The sequence below is a fragment of the Cupressus sempervirens genome, chromosome 5 (assembly GCF_028749045.1).
Source record: "Cupressus sempervirens isolate cs-2001-9-10 chromosome 5, ASM2874904v1, whole genome shotgun sequence".
Lineage (NCBI taxonomy): Eukaryota > Viridiplantae > Streptophyta > Pinopsida > Cupressales > Cupressaceae > Cupressus > Cupressus sempervirens.
In genome coordinates, this window is record NC_143122.1 from 840,411,316 (window position 1) to 840,419,148 (window position 7,833).

Genomic DNA, 7,833 nt, shown 5'->3' on the forward strand with positions numbered 1-7,833 from the left:
GGCTACTTAGTAGTCTAGCAATTTGTTATGAACCGATCATGGCTAATGGGAGATTTGATAATGAAAGCTCCCAGCAACCTTCCAATAGAATCAGTGCTAGTGTTCAAAAAAGACAAGTTTTTTGGATTTCAAATATTGACATTAGCATCCTTTCTATTGGAGGGTCATGAAGCATTCAGATTGCTATGTGAGGGCTCCCCAAAGTCATCTCTATTCAACTTCACTGGCACAATTTCTGGAATGGTTCAGTAGCGATTGTCGTTCCAACATGTTATTGTGGTTTCTTGGAAAGTGATCTAAAGGGCGAGCCATGGTCTAGTAGTTGGGCTTCTTATCATAAGTGACAAGGGAGATTTTGTTATTGGAAGCTCCCCATGGCCATCAAATGGAGCCATTTCTTATTTGAGAAAAGGATGAATGCAGTCCCAAATTCCAAATGAAATCAATGACATCAGATCTATAAGAGACTTTGACAATAAACCAATAAGAGACTTCAACAATAAACCAATAAGAGACTTCAACATTCAATAAGAGACTTTGGCAATAAACCACTTTCTAGCAGTTCAAATGAGGTTCTCCTTGAAGAAACTGGAAGGTTGATCTCTTTGTCTCAAGATAAAGTGATAGGGACTAGAAGCAGCAAGCAAATATTTGCCACAATTTTTTTTTGAATTTTCATATTAGTTTCAAGAAACCTTTTATATTATAAATGTAAATACCCGTCCTCTAAGATTCAATTGCTAAATAAACCTCAATCATTTCTAAAACTAGTCAATCAAAAATTAAGATGTTAAAATCATCCCAATGGATGAGTTCAATACAATGAAATCACTAGTGGAGAAAAACATGAGAGGCTGATTTGGAATAATTACATTGCAACAGGTGCTGGATAATTGAATTTATATAGCTCTCATTTACTAAATCTAGAGCTAAAATTGACTAATAGACAAAGAAAATAGTTAAAGACTAAAGTTATCATCTTAGACAATTGGACAAGTCTTAAATTGAGACTGAAGACTAAAGTCAGTGAAACCCTTCTATTGGATCACTGGCCAATTCATTGGAGAGAGATCTCAGTGATGGAGAATGTGATAAGCTCCAAAATTATTGCTTCAGTACTATCTCTAATTACCTAATTTAACAGGTCTATTTAATGCCCATAGGACACACAAGAATATTTTAGACAACTGATATAATTTGATGTCAATATTTATTCATTGTTTTTTGTACTTTTAGAAGCCTGTGTATGCATAATGCTCTTAATTGTAGGTTTGATCAAAGTTTAACAATTCATTTCAAAACCTGTCGTGCGAAATTTGTATCCCTGTGCTGAATGTTAACATGTTAATCAGCTTAAACATGATAGTAGAGCACTGTTATCAATATCTTCCATGATTGTAATGGAATATGTTTCTGCCTATGAAGGAATGGTAATTAGATTTCACTACTTCGCATTAGCGATTGAAGTATCTTGAACGTGTGAAATGTTATAACTTATAGGGTGTGATATTGTAGTTGGTTTAGTTTTTGGAGTATTTCATCTACAACCTATTAGGTTGTGGATCTGCATTTGATCTGATATGTTCAATTTTAGTATGTCTCAAGTTTTCAGCAGTTGCAAAAATTTACTCCTTGGAGTGCAGATTGCAAATGTTGATGGAAGAAGTTTATCTTTGGGTCTATATACATACTATGCTGGCATTCTTTTTCATTTCATTTTGCTGGCTGAACAATAACCATCTTGGGTTTTGTGAAGGATCATTTGATTGTTTATTTTGTTGAAAAAAATCTTCAAACGATATACGTGATGCCTAGACCACTCTTTATCAGTGTTAACATATCTTATAAGATGTTGACAAGGAAAAAATTCAATGTCACATTCACGAGTGACACAAAAACAATAACCACCTTCATAATGAAGATCACATAAATATATGTTCAGCTAGCATTAATTGTGATTAAAGTTAGGGGTATGGTACCTGTGGTTGTAAATGAGTCCTCTCCATTTTGGGAACTCTTTGTTTGGGGTCTTGTGTTCATGAAAAACCTCTACTTTTGAAAAGCTTTTGGGATGATTTCATCTAGGAAGAAATTACATTCGAATATAATTATTGAATGGAAGTTAGAGCCAAGCTCTTATTGGGAAGATGAATGAATGTGATAAGAAAAGATTAGGAGGAAATTTTTTCCAAATAAAGGAAGAAAGATTTAAACCATATCAAGTGTTTCATGTGTTGAACTGTTAAGCTTCACAATATCCTGTGAAGACAAGCTAAGCAGGTCTTAAAGGGTGCAAAAGCTTCAATAGTGGATTAGTTGTCGAGGCTAGACTACCCTTGCCATTGTTTCATGCTTATCCACTAAAGCCATTTTTGGTGTAAGGTGGTATCATGTGGACTATAGCATCAAGGCATGCCATTTGATAAAAAGATTTTTAACAAATTTCAGGAGTAGAAGGTTGGTTTACATGTAGAACTCTGTGGTGATGGCACATGTTTTATTGTTGTGATAAGAACTATAATTTTCTTCATGTTTTCTGCTAATATTATTCACTTTAATGATGTTCTTTATGATCTTGGATTAGCAAAGAATTTATTTCAGTTTTAGCTATGACATTTTTCAAGTGTGGCTGAATTTGATTATCAACAAGAAATCATTAGAAATCGTAGCCAAGACCCTAGCCAGATGTTGGCTAGAGGTGTTGTGTTGTTGATACATGATGGTGACAAATTGTGTGATCTTTGGCACATTAGATTTGGGCACTTACACTATGGAGCTCTATTTCGTTTGAGGATATGGTGTATGGATTACCTAACTTTAAGGAAGAAATTAATGATATATGAAAGGAATGTGCACTTGACAGGAACATCAAGACTATTTTTCCAAACGATGAGAACAAGTCAAAATGCATTTTATATTTGATCCAGTTAGATGCTTGTGGACCTATGTTAATAGCTACTTTGGCTGGAAATATTAATGAAGTTACTTTCATTGCAGATTTTGAAAGAAAACCTAGATTTATTTTATGATAACCAAATATGAGGATTTTGGGAAATTTCAGTAGTTCAAAGCTTTTATGGAAACTATTTAGGTCGAAGAATTGAGTTTTTGAGACCTGATAATGAAGGTGAGTATATCTTCAAGCACTTTGATGTTTTTTAAAGATTAGTAAACTGGAGAATATAGATCATTTCTTATAACCATCAATAGAATTGAGTCAGAGAGAGGAAAAATAGGTTCTCAAAGAGTGCTAAGTCTACTGATTCAGACTTAAATTTATTCATGTTTCTTTAAGTTGAAGCTTAGTTGTGCAATATACATAGTAAGCAAGCGTCTACATAAGAGGAGAAGGCTCTAGAAGAATATTTCATTGGAGAGAAGCTTTTTAGTTCTCATTTTTGGGCGTTTGGAAGTGTGCTTACATTCAGGTGCCGAAAGATAAAAGTACCAGTTTTGAATCTTTTAGCCTGAAAGAATTTTTCTATTTGAGGAATATAGTTTGTCTTTCAGAACTTATTTATGTTTTATCAGAAAGGAGGATAGTAGCAAGATAAGATGTTAAGTTTGATGAGGCTACTTGATCCTCTAAGCCTTTGGAGCCTTTTCTAGAGGTTGAGGATAATGAACAATTCACAGCTCCAAGTTTTGATCAACAAAATATACTAGTGCTTAATAATGACTAGTCAAGTTCTAGTATAGCTGAAGCTACCTTGGCGACATCTAAATAATCTAGAAGCCTAAGTTGCTTACTCAAATTTTGTAGGAAGGCATAAGAGCAAGTAGGAGTACCAAAATTTTCTTTTGGAATGAGCCATCCACTTAAGAAGCTTCCAAGTTATGTTGCATTGATGTTTGGATCTTGAATGTCGATCATTTCATTTTTGAGGAGGCAAGCTTAGATTAGACATGGTAGGATGTGACAGAGGAGTACAACTCCGCTCTTTAGAATATTGTTCAGAATATTTTGCCAACACCTCATGGGAAGTCAATGCTCAATTCAAAGTGGTTGTATAAAGTGAAACATGCATCAGATGGGAGCGTAAAGAAATTCAACGAAAAATTTGTTCTTTGAGGGAATTGATTATAATGAGACTCTTGCTTCAGTTTGCATGGTATGCTTCTATATGTGTAATTATGTCTCTTACTTCTGATTTCAATTGGCCTTAATGTAACATGGATGTAGAAACAATGCTTTCAAATGGATCATAGAGTAAGAAGTTAAACTCTGCAAAAGTCGAAACATTTTGCAGTCGGTTCATGCATGGTCACATGTGACTGAACGGAGAAACATTAGAAACAACAAAACTAGTAGAATTTTTTTACTCAATCGATCTACTTTATAGTTTGTGTCAATGGCAATGGGGTTTCATGCAATCTATTGAAAAGTCAATCCAGAAAATTGTAATGCTCTAGCTTTTGAACATCCTATCTTAGAACTTCTCAAAATCTAATGTTAAAACTCAAATCATTCCTCTTTTTGAAATGGAGGTTCAGATTATTTTTGGAGGTTCAAATTTGTGATTGGGACAATCTAACATAGGCATGAAGTCTGCGAGCAACCTAGTTTCGATGAGATTATCATAGGGAATTTTTTATAATTAATACCAGACTCGATCCTATAGTTTGAAACCTCTTCAGCTAAGAACAAGGACTGAGTGGTATCCATTATTTCAAATTCACCTACAACAGGATCCAAGCCTCATCATTATGATGAGGTTTAATTCCTAGTTGAAGGTTCATTTGAAACCATTCAACTTCATGAATAGATACTACAAGAAATGAAGTAATAGAAAAAAGGAAAATTAGTAGTAATTAGATCTCCTCCTTATAACTCTGAAATATTGAAATATTGTAAGAGATGACCTAACCAAGAAATGATCTACTGGTTTACTCTCCTCCTAATAGCTTAGAAATGTTGTAACCAATAAAATTGCTGCTACTTGCAATGAATAATTGCTGCATTCTGTAAAGTAATAATATTTTTGCAACTTGCAATGAATAAAGTGGCATAATGATTTTGTGTTCCAATCTATAACACATTATAAACAACATGATTACATTAAACTCATGCATATTACATTGCAAACTATCATAAAATAATTTTCAAATTATTTTATTGAGCCTTATTTGTCTAAGTGAATGTAAAAAATAAAAAGCCTATATTTATTTCTCAAACATCTCAAACATTCAAGAGGTGGACTTCATCATAATGTTGATTTCATCCTCTAAATATTTTAGGTCACACAAAGTGTCTTGTAAACTACTGGTTGCTAGGGTTTTAGTATTGGTATAGAAGACAAAATTGCTGATGCTACAACCATGGAAGTCATCAATGACATAATTTTGAAAGTAATGAATGAAGTCAAGCAACTTATTAAAGTTGCTCAGGACAAGCAATTAGAGGTAGAACCTGGCCGAACAATGATGGAGTCCTTTAAAAATAGAGTAAATCAGGTATCTTGAATCAATTAGATATAAAAAAAATTCATTAAAAATCACAACTTGAATCATAGTTCATTGAAGTTACAATTTTTAGAATTTTTTTGATTCTTCCCACTTTGATAGATTAATTCTTTACCAATGTTCTACTAATATAGTTGCTTACCTTAGCCCAAGTTGACCCATAAACAACATCATATCTCTGTTATATGTTTGTATCATAAGAAAAGGGTTCAAAATGTTGTCTAAATCACCTTGTACAAGGCTTGCCCTAGCCTACCAACACAAGCAAGAAAGAAAAATATAATTGAATTTCAATGCTAGTAGAAAAATAAATAAAGTGAGTGTTAGTCCATGAGAAGAGAATGATGTGTATGGCATGAACATATAGCTCACCTAGTCAATGATATTATAGTGAGGTTTCCTTTTGCTAAGATCAATGGATGGTCTTGCAACAACCAACTGCAAGACAATGACACCAAAATTGTGGACATCACTGAATGGTGTAAGATGGTAACTTGAATAGTAGTCATGATCCATGTAACTAGGTGTCCCTTTAACTAGGTGTCCCTTTAACAAGGCTGCTCACATGCAATTAATGGACCTACCCGCACAAGCCCAAAATTAGATACTTTTGCTTCCATTTCATTGTCCACCAAGATATTTCTAGGCTTAATGTCTTTGTGGATGATGGAAGGCTTCCACTCTTCATGCTGTGATTAACCTTTGTAATTGACCAAATGCTAGCAAATATTCATTCTTTTCTAATGGTGAGATCGGAAACAATAGTTCCTATTAGAACTGCACAAACTTAAGCTGATTTGTTTAACTAATTCATATGAAGTCATAATAGTTTCTCTAATGAAACCTATTTATTAGTATAATTTTACATAATCATCTAAACAAATCAAAATCTAAAATGTGTCATATAAATCTAGTTTTAAGAAAAATATTAGTAAACATTTTGTCACCCAATTATGGGTTAATATGCTCATTTTTCAAATTAAAAGTAATTAAAAATGTTATCAAATGAAGGCTACCTTTGAACATCACATACTCACAGGCTGCTTTCTTTGCTACCATCTTTGAATAAAAATACCAATTTTGAGCACCAAAAGAAAAAGAGGAGAAATTAGTTTAATAAAGATGGAATATGGATATAAGTTTAAAAGTCTTTCCATGGTATACAAATACAAAGTAAATGGGTTACCTTGGTTTGCATGTAGTAATAAAGGTTGCTCTAGCAGTCCTCATCGACTATGGTTTGCAGATTTTTGTTGGGGTCAAGGTAAATGGCACTGATGCAGGTTGTGAGGTGTTCAAAGTAACTATCAAATGACTACTGGAAACTAGAACACTAAGAAGGGCTATCATTACCTAACTAGAAAACAACTAAGATCAAAGAAAAACATCTATTTGTGACTGTATTTGGATAAAAAGTGCTTACCTAAGGCAGGATTGTTCTCATGGCTAGCACTACAAAATAAAATCTTTATACTTGATACAAACAGAGAAAAAGGATATGTAGGTCCAAGAATGTTGGTGTAAATAAGTATTTACTATTTACACTTGCTTAAGTTTACTTAAGTTAATGCATTATTTTATTATATTGCATTATTTTATTATTTATTTTGTGAGACATTTAGGAGTTTGTGTACCTTTATGAGTTGTCATGTTGACAACACAAAAGTAAGCAACTATAATTTAGTACATGGTGTCTACAACACTGGAGTTTGCATCATTCACTAAGTTTTCATGTAGACAACATAGTTATTCACACTCCTAATTTAGCACATGGTGTCTACAACATAAATTTGCATGCTACACCATTGTAGGCTTATCCTCTCATCATCACACTTACTTCTGTGCTTAATGGAGGATAACCCATATCTGGTGGACATGTACTTGGTTGTGTGACTTATCATTATATTGAATTATAGGCATTATAGATGCATCTCAAAGGCCTTTACATATAGGTGCACCTCCTAGTGTACTTTCATTGATATTGAATCGAATACATGTCGACATTATGACCATACTCTTTCTGGCCTACAATTGTGCTTGTGTTTGAGTTCTTAGTTCTTGGGTGAATTTTTTCCTAAGGAAAATTCATACATAGTATCAGAGCTCTTGGAGAATCTCTCTCCACATAGCCATTTGAGACCATTCTTTCTTTAGCACCTTGGCTCAAATCTAGAGTACCGCAGAAATTGGGAGCATCTAGAGCCAAAACTGACCTTGCCAATGCATTTGGACCATCAATTCGATGAAGATCAGCTATAAATTCAGCTACCTTAGCCCAAATTTGATCGTGAGGCAAATTTTTTTTGCAAATTGACACCTAGAGGCCTCAATTCGTAACTTAGGTATGGTCATTTTTCAAATCTGATTATT